This window comes from Lactuca sativa, chromosome 4, assembly GCF_002870075.4.
Source record: "Lactuca sativa cultivar Salinas chromosome 4, Lsat_Salinas_v11, whole genome shotgun sequence".
NCBI lineage: Eukaryota > Viridiplantae > Streptophyta > Magnoliopsida > Asterales > Asteraceae > Lactuca > Lactuca sativa.
Window position 1 is genome coordinate 380749795 of NC_056626.2, and position 13855 is coordinate 380763649.

A 13855-nucleotide genomic window follows, 5' to 3' on the forward strand; every position below is an offset into this window, starting at 1 on the left:
GAGAAGAAGATAACCGGGAGAGAGTTTGGAAGTATTTTTGCTTTGGAAATTATGGGTCAGTAAAGAGGTAAAAGTTGGTCTGGATGGGTTTTTATAGTAGGTGATAGGAGAGAGAAAGATCGATTCAAATCTTTTATGGGAATATGGAAGGGTATTTGAGTGACTGATTGGTGACAGTTGGGACGTGCGATGATCACGTAGGAGAGAGAGTGTCAGATTCCTAGGATTACGCCGCCCAATAAGCGCCGGTTCATAGAGAGGAACCGTTTCCATTTCCACACGCGCCATTAATGCTAGATGGATGACCCTTCAATACTTGCACACGCGTCCAATGGTGTCAGAAAAAAAAGCGCGGCCTCTTCCAATTCACGCGCCCGCCTTTTTACCGTCGTTTGAATTTCTTATCCTTTGAACTTCCGCTGCGTCAGCATCTTTTGTCTCTTCCCCTTTTTAACCTGCTGTCTTTTGAATAAAACGCCCACGTGGATTATTGGTAACCACAACTTCATTATGAATCATCCATTAATTATCCAGCCTGTAAAATAATTAGTAACAGAATTTTGGAAAATCTAGGATTTTCGTGCTAAGAGTGTAAAAGATAAGGAAATAAAGCAACTCTTGTTGGATTAATCTGTGATGTCAATTATGACACGAAACTGATGATCCCGGGCACGAATCTCTTCCTTCAAGATCAAGAGAGACCTTAAAGTGTTAGTGTGGAATCCCGTTGAATTACGATCAAACATTTATTAATAAATGTTGAAAGGCTTGTTTTAATAAGATAAAAATAAGGGTGTTTTCACTTTGATTCGTCAATTCAATTCTTGATATAAGAACGAATGTGAACAAAGTACTTGTGAGACCAGTGTAGTCTGTTGAACAAGTAGGTTGGAGTTGATTTTTAAGTGACTTGGATAAATTTAAAATCTCAGATAAAAAATTAAAATTGGATCCCTTGGGAAGAAATGTTATGGTGTGTAACAATTTCATTGGAACCACGCAAAAAGAAAAGAAACTGAGATTTCATGAAGGTACATTCGTCAATTCATTGGTAAAAACTTGATCAAATAAATTTGTCACCGTCAATTCTTTGGTGTTGAATTTTGGGTTTCACTCAGCTCGTAGTGGCACGAAACTAAGATCATAAACACAGATGTTGCGTAACCATAAACCTCAGTGGTAGTGTCTGAGAGTCTCTAGGGTTACAGTGATGAAGTGAATGTTATGGAGAAGTGTAATGGGGATGGTGAAAGAAGACATAGTACCTCTGCTGTGAAAGAAAGGACCAAGCAGGAGACTCTTAACTCATGTGAGAAGAGTGTGAGGTAGCTCACGATTAGAATAAATAAGTTAGCCTTATTGGGAAGACAAGGTTTGTGTATACCAAGTCATGAAGGCAATTATTCAAAGTCTTATGAGGCTTGGGATACATACATCAGCATGCTTCTAGGGACTCTTAAGTAATTCAGCAAATATATCCCCATAAGTATACGAACATACAAAAAAAAATAAAAACATATTTTTGGGTTGGAAAAAGATGAAAAACCGAACCCGAACCTTCGGTTGGTTTCGGTTCAGGAAATTTTTTGAAAAACCGAACCCGAACCTTCGTTTGGTTTCGGTTCAGGAAAATTTTGAAAAACCGAACCCGAACCTTCGGTTGGTTTCGGTTCAGGAAAATTTTGATAAACCGAACCCGAACCTTCGTTTGGTTTCGGTTCAGGAAAATTTTGAAAAACCGAACCCGAACCTTCGGTTGGTTTCGGTTCAGGAAAATTTTGATAAACCGAACCCGAACCTTCGGTTGGTTTCGGTTCTTGAAAATTTTAAGAAACCAAGGAGTTTAGATATGCAATAAAAGAACTTTTTACATAAAGAAAAATAGATTTTGCACAAGAAATATACAACCTAGAAAAACTACCTTTGAAGTAATGAGCGAGTGAAATGGTTGAACCGAACCCGAACGTTCGGTTGGTTTCGCTTCTTACGTTTGTGATTGAGAGGTAGTGTGAGGGACTGACTCTGATTCCATCATACCTAGGCCTTGCAAAATTTTATTGAATGAGGCTTCTGGAAGAGCTTTGGTGAAGACGTCAGCCAGTTGATCTGTGCTTCTCACGAAGTGAACTTCGACATTTCCATCTTCCACATGATCTTTGATGAAGTGATACCTCAGTGCTATGTGTTTGGTTTTAGAGTGTTGCACCGGATTATGACAGATCCTAATTGCACTTTCAGAGTCGCAATATAGAGGGATCTTCTTCATATTGAGTCCATAGTCTCGAAGTTGACTCTGGATCCAAATCACTTGTGATGTGCAGGATGCAGCGGCAATGTATTCCGCTTCAGCAGTAGACAGCGACACACATGTTTGTTTCTTGGATTGCCAGCTGACCAACTTCCCATCAAGAAATTGACAGCCACCAGTTGTGCTTTTGCGGTCGAGTCCACATCCTCCAAGGTCTGCATCAGAATAGGCTTGAACGAAGAAGCCAGAGTTGGATGGATACCATAGACCCAAGGAGGCGGTTCGCTTAAGATAGCGTAGAATGTTCTTCACTGCCAGCATGTGAGGTTCGCGTGGATTAGCCTGAAATCGAGCACAATAACATACTGAAAACATGATATCAGTCCTGCTAGCAGTTAGATACATCAGTGAGCCTATCATTTGACGATAGAGCGTGATGTCGACAGCCGGTTTATCCAGTGAAGGGGTAAGTTTGGTGCCGAATGCCATAGGGACTTTGACTTTTGAGTCTCCCATCATGCCAAACTTTGCTAGGAGAGTCTTCGTGTAAGCTTCCTGATTGATAAAGATGCCTTCGGGTCCCTGTCTTATATTTAAACCAAGGAAGAAATTAATAGGACCCATTGAGCTCATTTCAAACTTAGTCTCCATCAACTTTCTGAATTCAGCTGTTAAGCTAGGATTCGTAGAGCCAAAGATGATGTCATCGACATAAATTTGAACTATCATAAGGTGGTTACCTTCCTTTTTGCGAAAGAAGGTTGGGTCAACCGAACCTTGTTTGAATTTGGACATCTTTAAAAATTTTGTAAGCGTTTCATACCAGGCTCTCGGAGCTTGTTTGAGGCCGTACACAGCTTTATCCAGAATGTAGCAATGATTTGGATATTTTTCATTCACGAACCCAGGAGGTTGCTCCACATACACCGTTTCTTCAAGTTCTCCATTGAGAAATGCGCACTTGACATCCATTTGGAAGACCTCAAAGTTTTTGTGAGCAGCATAGGCCAGAAATATTCTAACCGATTCTAGCCTAGCTACTGGAGCGAACGTCTCTTCGTAATCTATCCCTTCCTCCTGACAATATCCCTTGACAACCAGACGAGCCTTGTTCCTTATGACATTACCTTCCTTGTCCATTTTGTTTCTGAAGACCCATTTAAGACCAACAACCGAAGCATCTGGAGGAGTTGGAATGAGGCGCCAGACTTTGTTCCTTTCAAACTCATTCAGTTCGTCTTGCATAGCTTGAACCCAATCAGAGTGATCGAGGGCAGTGTTCACTGTCTTCGGTTCGACTTTTGATACAAATGAGTTAAACATACAAAACTCAACTTTTGAGAATAAGGATGTCTGTTTTGCCTTCAGTTGAGATCGGGTCAGAACCTTTTCCGATACATCACCAACTACTTGAGAGATAGGATGATCTCTGGTCCATTTTGTAAGAGGAGGGTAATTCGGATCAAATGATGGATCTAGTTCAGCGTTGATCATCTCTTCAGGTTCAGATTGGCTATCAAAATCAAGCGTCATATCATCATGCTCCCCCTCATTTGATGAATCTTGACAAACATGAGGTTCAGGGGTTTCTTGTGGTGCTGGATTTTCAGCCATTGAAGCACCTTCGATTGGAGGGGCATCTTCAGTTGGAGAGTTACCTTCACTTGATGAAGGACCTTCGGTTGAAGTAGTAGAGCTTGGCTCCCCCTGGACTTGTGAGCTAGGCTCCCCCTCGACAAGAGAACATGGCTCCCCCTCGACTGAAGCATTGTTGGTTGGAGATTCATCAGTAGGCGATTCTCCTTCATGCATTCTTCTTGCAGCATCTTCGACAATCTGCTTCATATGATCTATTTTGTTGTCGGCTGCCCCTGCTTCTGAGAGGGAAGCTTTTTCCGGTTCATCAAAGAGATCCAGAAAATTCTCGTACATATTGGCGATTGAGATTGTGACTTGACCAGTTTTAGGGAAGATTTCCCTGGCAGTGTCATCTATGGCCTGTAGCTTCTTGACATAGTTATCGTCGAAGGTCACATAGTATGTTTCTTCAATCCTTCTTGATCGTTTGTTTAGGACCCTGTACGCCTTTGAAGTAAGTGAGTATCCCAGAAAGATTCCCTCGTCGGCTTTGACATCAAACTTGTTGCGGTGTTCTTTAGAGTTAAAGATGAAACACCTTGAGCCAAAAACGTGGAAAAATTTCACATTGGGCTTCCTGTTGTTTAGTATCTCATATGGTGTGAGCGCGAATCGCTTGTTGAGATAGGACCTGTTTTGAGTATAACAAGCAGCAGAAATAGCATCAGCCCAAAAATATAGAGGTAAGGAAGCGAAACTTAACATAGTTCGGGGAGCTTCACACAGAGATCGGTTTCGTCTTTCGACTATTCCATTCTGCTGTGGTGTGTAGGGAGCTGAGAAATTATGGCTAATTCCCTTTTCTGCAAGAAACGCTTCAAACTCTTTGTTCTTGAATTCGAGACCATTGTCGCTCCTGATGTTGCGAACGACCTTCTTGAGCTGGACTTCTATTTGCTTGATAAATACTTTCAGCTTTTGAGTCGCTTCAGATTTGAGCTTTAGAAAGAACACCCATGTAAATCTAGAGAAGTCATCAACGACAACAAGAATGTACTTGCTACCACCGATGCTTTCAATAGATGAAGGACCACATAAATCGATATGAAGCAATTCGAGTGGTTCAACAACTTTTGTGTTAACAATGGATGGGTGACTTTGACGACTCTGCTTTCCCATTTCACATGCAGCACATAAATGCTCTCTGTCAAACTTGAGCAATGGAAGACCCCTAACATGACCTCCAGTGACAAGTCGGTTGATATCTTTGAAATTGAGATGAGAGAGTCTTCTGTGCCACAACCAGCTTTCGTCGGATTGAGCCTTAGATAGCAGACAAATAGCTGGGTTTCCTTTGATGGGTTTCATGTTCAACGGAAACATTTCACCCTTTCGCTCTGACTTCAGAATCACTTTCTTTGTTGTTTTCTCTATGATTTCAGAACCTTCATCATCGAATGAAACTTTGAGACCTGTACCTCCAACAAGCTGAGATACACTGATGAGGTTGTGTTGAAGTCCTTCCACATAAGCCACCTTTCTTATGGTAAAATCACCATTCGTTATCATCCCATATCCCTTTATGGTGCCGAAAGAGTTATTTCCAAACTTAACGTTGCCACCATTTGCAAGAGATCTATATTCTCTGAGTTCCTCCTTCCTTCCTGTCATGTGACGCGAGCAGCCACTGTCGATGTACCATTCTTCGTCAAACTGCTCGTCACTTATAACCTGCAAAAATTAAGCAGATTTAGGAACCCAAAGTTTCTTGGGTCCATGTGAGGTTTTCATGGGAACAGGAATAGTTAGAGAGATATCAACAAGATATGTTCTTTTAATTAAAGTTGTTTTATCTTTCTTTTTAATGGTGAAAACTTTTATTTTGTTGGGATTGGTTGTGTTCGCTTTAGACTCAGGTTTGAATTCACCGACTTTCTGCTTGTCCTTCTTTTCAGCATATGGACGTGGTTTTTGAGAACCCATGGAATTAGAGTTAGAGCAAGAAGGAGATGAACAAGAAGAATTAGGAAGAGAGGATTTGGATTTGGATGGAGGTGTCTTCCTTGCTGATGACTCTAGGTGACCCTTTTGCTTTTGATCGTTGGTGGGTTCAACTTTTGAGTCTTGTTCTCTTCTGACTTCAGAACCGAACCTCTGAGTTCGGCTGGAGTTGTTCTTGGAACCGAACCTTTGGTTTCGGTTGAAATCCTTTTCAGAACCGAACCTTTGCCTTCGGTTAGAATTTTCTTGCGAACCGTACCTTGGCTTTCGGTTGTTGGATTTATCATTATTTTCATACCTCAGATTCTTCTCCTTGTGTGAATAGTATGCATTCTGGGAGTGCCAGAATTGTTTCCTTTCAGAAAGGTTTTTCCTGTATCTTAGGTTCCTTTCTATCTTTTTATCTCTCATCTGTTTAGGTTGATGATGAACGTTTGCTTTCGCTTTTGATGTAACCTTTGCTGATTCCTTTTGAACTTTAGGAGTTTTTCTTTGAAACGAGGGAGCAGAGGGAATATCTGAAGAAGATTCAGTTTGTCCTGAGGAAGTGGAAGGAGTATCTGATGAAGTTTCACTTCGAGCTGTTGGCGTTGAAGGAATGTCTTCTTTTACTGAATGATCAACCTCTTGAGGAGTGTCTTTTGTACCACTTGTGCTTGGTTCACTGAAATTATCAGGCTTGTTCAAGGGTTCAGGTATGTATCTCCCTTTCTTCATCCAAGAGGTTCTTTCAGATAGGCCAACGGTTTCGTTTCCATTGTCAATAGGAGCTTCCCAGAAGAACTCATCACAGCCATCAGCATTGTCTTCGTTAACAATAGCCGTGAGTTCAGCTGTCTGATGTTCGGTTACTCCTGTCACTTTGTATACCTGATTCGGAGTGGTTCTGACCTTTTGATAGACAACAGCCTTTTCAACTAATTTCGGGGACTTTTGTTGGGACAATCTAGCGAATTCCACAGAATTTTCAGAAATAAGATTTTTGTGGTTTTCAGTTTCGCTTTTCACAAATTCTGAGCAGTCAACCGTATCCTCTACAGAAATTTCACTCATGTTTTCGTCCTCGTTAAGCTCAGATGCATTTTCAACATCAATTTTATTTTCTAAGCTTACTTTGGCATTTAGAGAGTCAAATTTTTGTATGGTTTCGGTTCTCAGTTTAAGTCTATCATTTTCGTCCAACAGATTTTTGAGCATGTCCTTATGGTCTTTGGATTTAATGAAGGACTCAATTTTGTCCAGTCCGATTTGATAAGTTGGGTTGACATCATCAGACGAAATCACACTCTCACAATTGTAAGCTTCGGCATCGATTTCATCCTCCTTAAATTCTAGGAATGGTAAAATCATACGGTGAATCTTTTTGCCTATCTCACAGTCCAAATGCAGTTGAGTAATATTGGAATATAAACGTTTAGCTATTAAACAAAAAACATTTCGTTGTTTTAACAATTTCAAATTGTCTCTCTGCAAATAAATGTTTTCGTCTTTGACTTTAATTAATTCCGACTCTTTTAACTCAATCCACATACGCCGCTCCTCACTCTTCGACGCCACCCTGCTTAATTGATCAGTCAGGTTAGAATTGGTGACTCTAGTTTGAGTTAAGCTACTATCTAAATGAGAAATTCTTATGTTAACGTTTTTTAGTTCTTTCTCATATGAGGATGAAGGTACTTTAGATGAAATAAAAACAGATTGTACCTTCTTTATCAGTTCATCAAGCTCATTGAACTGTTGGCTGAGTGGTTTGGCTGTGAAGCACATATCTTCTTGCGCTTTCGGTCCATTGCTTCCTCCATCGGTATTGTATCCCCTCATTTGAGATGCGCTTGACACCATGAAGCATTTTCCACCACTGCTTTCCTCCTTAGCCACATAAGCCTTTCCATGAGTAGGCTTCCTCACTTCTTCGTCTTCTGAGTCAGTAGACCAAACTTCGGTGCTACCGAACTCATCGTTATTAACCGAACCCTGCACAATAAGAGCATTAATAGAAGGGTTAGCGGTAGACTTTTTCTTCCTCAACTCATCCAATCTCTTCTGCAGCACAGCTTCCTCATCCTTTCCATCGTCCTTTTCAGCCATCTTCTTAAGAACACAGTCCTTAGCATAGTGGTTCTTGCCACCACAGTAGAAGCAGCTTACTCCGGAATCGCCATCTGCCTTCGGTTCCTTCTTGGACTCATCAGCCTTCGGTTCACTGTTTACCCTTTCAGAGCTATAACTCCCCTGCCAGTTTCGGTTTTTGTTGCTGGGGAATCTCTTCTTTATGAACCTCTTAGGATTGGACACCATCATGGCATAATCCTCAGTTGTGAGGTCATATTCTTCCAAGTTGAGCTCTTCATCCTCCATCACGGCTTTACTTTTAGATAGGAGGGCCAACGAACCAAGACTGGACACCGCGTTCTTCTCTTGAACAACAATCTTCTCTTGGGACTTTAGAATACCCACCAGTTTCGCCAAAGAGTATGATTTAAACTGTTCATGGGCTTTGACTGTAGACACTACTGCTCTCCATTCCGATCTCAGTCCGTTCAAGAAAGTAACCTTTTGTTCGATGAGCTTCCTTTCAATGTCGTGTTTGATCATCTTGCTGAGAAGATGATTGAAGCGATCAAACGTCTGGGTCACGGTTTCTTCGGCCCCTTGCCTGAATTCTCCAAACTCAGATAGAAGCAAGGTTTGGATGGAGTGTTCAAGATCTTCGTCTGTTGAATACAGTTCGCGAAGTCTATCCCACACTTCCTTCGCCGTGGTGCATGAGCTGACTAGTCTGAATGTGTCGGACTGAAGGGCGAATCGGATCAACCTTAGTGCCTTAATATTGCACTGGAATTTATCTTTCTCATCCTGCGCAATATTCGTCACGTCCTTGAGCAAATCGTTGTATTCTTTTTGCGTCTTAATAACTCTGGATGTCGCTGAATGAGAAAATGGTCCATTGATAATGGCTTCCCATATGAGAAAACCATTGTCCTCCGATCCAATCACGTAATCTTCAAAATGATGTGCCCATACTTCATAGTCATGAGTGTATAAGATTGGAATCTTTGTCGTCGAACCAATGCTGTTGGAAATATTAATAGGGTTTGATTGCGTTGCGTCCATAATGATCGTAATAACCTGTTCAAAGATCAGACTTGTAATAAAGCAGATTAGGGCAAAACAATAAATACTAAGATACGTCAATTAAGATGACGGCTCAATAAATATCGATGATTGCGGAAAACCCTAATGATAATCTTTTTCACAGAAAAGAAGTGTATAGATTACACAACCTCCTGCTCTGATACCAATGGATGGGATTAATAAAACAATAACTTTTAATCTATAAAGATCGATTAGATCGTGAACAGGTATATGAATATGAAACTGCAAGAACACAATATAAATAACAAGGTAGAACGCAATAAAAAGAACAAACAGCTTGAACCAAACAGGTTGAATGATTAAACAAAATCCTTAGAAGAGCTCGATTAAGAACATCAACTGTAAAGGATTGGAAGATTACAAGAGAGCAATATCGTAAACTCAGGAACGCTCAAACAGAAATCTTGAATCTTAAATCTTGAAAATCTTAACCTAATATGCATGCAAGCGATAACTTATATACAATACATAAAAGGCTCTCGGTTGGACAGGCCCAAACCGGAGAATACTAGGCTAATCAACGAGCCCAAAAGACGCAATACAAAACAGAACTTCAGCCCAACATATATATATATATATATATATATATATATATATATATATATATATATATATATATATATATATATATATATATATATATATATATATATATATATATATATATATATATATATATATATATGTATATATATAATCTTAAAACTATATCAATATGAATGTCAATTTATAGACAAGAAAAAAATTATAAATTTTGATATATTTAAATTCATTTTTCGATAAAAATAGTTCTTTAAAAATTAGCAAAAAAAAACGAAAAACTATGTTTTGGTATATATATATATATATATATATATATATATATATATATATATATATATATATATATATATATATATATATATATATATATATATATATATATATATATATATATATATATATATATATATATATATATATATATAGCATAGTTTAAAGAAACATGTTTTATTGGAAAATACACGTGTATTCCTTTCTCATTCCCACCGATACGACGGGGACTTTTATGACAAAACTAAATGAATGGCTGAAAATGATTCCCCTATTCTCAATTTTTTTTATTTTCTCGATTGAACTTATATATATATATATATATATATATATATATATATATATATATATATATATATATATATATATATATATATATATATATATATATATATATATATATATATATATATATATATATATATATATATATACTATTTCTAGGGTATATTCTAAAATTTACATTTGATTACAATATACATTTGATTACTGAAGAGAGTGGAAGAAAAATCAACAGATCATACCATGATGGAGAAAGATTGTGTAACGCTATTTCTAGGGGATATTCTAATATTTATAAAACAATTTAATGAATAAAATAAATAAAATAAAATAGAAACTTAAGCAAGTAAATTACTTGACGGGCTTATTTTTATAGTAATTTGATTATTGGGGTTAAATATCAAAAAGCAAAATCTAATTGTAAGATTAAATGATTACATGAGGCAAAATGCAAAATCGGAAAGTTCAAAGAGAAAATGCAATTTCATAAACTATCATGTATATGCAAGGAAAATCGAATTTGTGTTATGTTTTTGTTGACAGAGAAAACTACAATGAACAAAAGTATATAAAATGTATTGGTACTTACAAGCCTCCAAATGAATCAACGATAAAAGATCTATGTGGTGCAGTTACTTATTTGCCTTCTAATTTAATAAATATATAATCTAAAGTGAACATTTTTTGGATAAAAAAAAAGTCTAAAGTGAAAAAAACAAAATGAAAAAAGCTTGTATATGTGGTGGTGTTTACAAGCTACCCCAATGAATCAATGATTAAATATCTATTCGCTATGCGATGAACAGCACCATAGATGGGATTGAAATGTAATGGCCAAATTAATTTACGTTTATCTTTGTTTGTTCAATAGGCCACATAATTGTCACCACTTTGTAAAACTTATTCCATGCTCTTTTCATATACATTTTCTCAATTATTGAAGTCTCACTCACGTAGCTATCATCCAGCAATGCAAATTAGTAGCAGTAACGTGGGTTGGCAATTTCTTTATAAGCATTGACAAACACAGATCTAGTCGTAAGAAAACGAAGATGTTCACACACATCCCAATCTACTTCACTACTATCATTTTATCACTATCAATCATCTTAATGATTTTCAAAGTGTCTGATGGTTCGCCAGTTTCGTCGACACCAATATCTTGCAATGAAAGTAGCTATGCGGAGTGCCAGGTTGTCAATGAAGAGCAGGAGTTCATGCTGATGATGGATACAGAAGGAGAACGGCGGATTCTAGGTGCAAAATCATACATCACATATCCGGTTCTAGAACCTGGAAAACCTTACGGTAACGGTGCAGGACGCTATGCAAAAAATAACTTTCGTACATGCAAAATCTACGAAATGTGCAGAATACACTAAGATCAGGAGGTTTTAATTTGGTTCTTATCTTTCGTTTGAAAAAGTTATCTGTGTATCCATTAATTTGGTATGTATTAGTAACGTTTAACCATGTTTTTTTTGTTTTTTTCTTGAACAACTGAATATTTTATTAAAAAAGTTAGCAAAGCGCTGCCACATATAATCACAAAGAAATGGAAATAATGGGGTTTGAAATCTATGCAATCTGATTAATAGAAAGTTTTGTATTTCTAAAACAACCAATTGTAGGAGTAATCGATCAAACTATCAATTGATCAAACTATCAATCAACATGCTCATTTTCATCTCTTGACCACTAAAAATAATACCATTGCTAAAATTTAAAAGCAACCAGCACGTAATCAATCGTTTTGATTGTACTTTTCTTAATAACAGTCAAACAAAGAGAGCCGATCCAAGTAACATATTCAGTTTTTGCAAAATTAGGAATACAAACATTGCACCATCTTAAAAAAATCCAAAGATTACCAACCACTTAGCGAATTGGCACTAATTGAAAAGATGAAATATATCTTTCATATCAACGTTGCAAATAGAAAAAAACCAAAGAAGGGGCACCTACACCTTTATAAACCAATTTCATATGAATTGGCAACCTGTTTAAACCACATCTCCGATAAAAAAATATTTACTTTACGAGGAACATATTTATTTCATCCAATGGAATGATAACCATCTAGAATAGAGATATCATCAATGACTCTGAAACCATGAACTCATCAAAACTGCCAACATCTCACACCCATTTATCTCTACAATCCGAAAAAACAAAGTGAGTTATAATGGTCTTTAATTCTAGCAGAATTGAAAAAAGCATACCCCATCCACTAGGAGAGACCAATTTTAATTCCAGTCAACCCCATTTCATCTTTGATTAGTGTAACAATCTTTATCAATCTCGAATATAAAAAGTCTAGAAAACCACACCACCAAAGGACTATCACCAATCTACTGATCTTTCCAAAGAGAAGTACTCATCACCAATCCACTGATCTTTCTAAAGAGAAGTACTCATTCCACTACCAAGTTTTCGAATAATAGCATCCCTTGAGATTATCTTGTTGTCATGAAGTTGATAGATTGTACCAATGATCAAACGGCTAAACTCTTATTTTTAGAACTGAACCATCATTCTCACGATAACTACTTTGTCTCCCATGCAAAGACTTTACCACTTTAACTCTTATTGATTCACAATCAACTAAAAAATGTCACTTCCATTTAAGTAACAAAGCTTTGTTAAAAGCTTCCAACGAACCAATATCCAAACCACCTTTTTGATTATTGGCTAAAATAAACTCCCATTTAAATTCAATTTACGATAATTTTCATCATCTCCCCAGTAAAACCTACCTGCTCTAAGCTTTTCAAGATATTTGTTTACCACACTTGGCATGCGAAAAAAGAGACATTTAAAAGAATCCTAAAGAACCCAACACCAACTTCAATAACATAACACACCCCCTATGGAATGTAATTGAATTTGCCAAGAAGGAAGTTTCTTTTGAAACTTATCTTAATTACCTTCCAAGAATTAAACGTGACATATAGGCATTAACCGGGAGACCAAATAAGTAAATGGTAATCTCACACTTTTACAACCAGTAATTAATGAAAATTGAGCAACACCCTTCTTTCCCAACTTACAACTACAAATATTAATGTAAACCTTAAATTTAGGCTCTATTTTCATTCAAAATTGTTTTCCAAATTATATTATATGTTGAAATCTCGGAAACTATTAATTTCAAATTTCAAAAGTTTCGGATATTTTTATGAACCAATACACTTTCAAGCATGATATCTTCTATTTTATGTTTAAATGATATTTCAATTGATTACCTGCTAATTTTCATCATATTGACTTGTATATATATTTCAAACCATTTTAATAATCGATTTACACAAACACTATGTCATAATTCCCACGTAGAAAATAAATCTCTAAATATTATTAAAAGAGAAACCTTATGACATCATCTAAAACAATCTGGATCGTTGATTGTGTTTTCTTTAAAGGTTTTACACTCTTAGATCAATTTGCTTACGTCACCTTGATCAAACAAGAAGTCAATCTGTTATATTAAGAAATTAAATATAGGAATTGAATGAAAATGATACTTGAATTCTTTCCGAACTTACAACTACAAAAATTGTTACTTATTAATGTAAACCTTAAATTTAGGCTCTATTTCCATTCAAAATTGCTTTCCAAATACATTATATGTTGAAATCTTGGAAACTATTAATTTCAAATTTCAAAAGTTTCGGATATTTTTATGAACCGATACACTTTTCAAGCATGATATCTTCTATTTTAAGTTTAAATGAAATTTCAATTGATTACCTGCTAATTTTCATCATATTGACTTGT

The 13855-nt window shown here is 36.7% G+C and overlaps 1 long non-coding RNA gene across 1 annotated transcript; it reads right to left on the reverse strand.

Moving 5' to 3' along the window:
• Nucleotides 1–11974: 11974 nt before the first annotated feature.
• LOC111890038 (uncharacterized) lies at nt 11975–12553 on the reverse strand. Its single transcript, XR_002849706.3, has 2 exons — nt 12301–12553; nt 11975–12233 (listed from the first exon to the last, which is right to left on the reverse strand). It is a non-coding gene; the product is annotated as an uncharacterized LOC111890038 (long non-coding RNA).
• Between the last annotated feature and the right edge of the window lie 1302 nt (nt 12554–13855).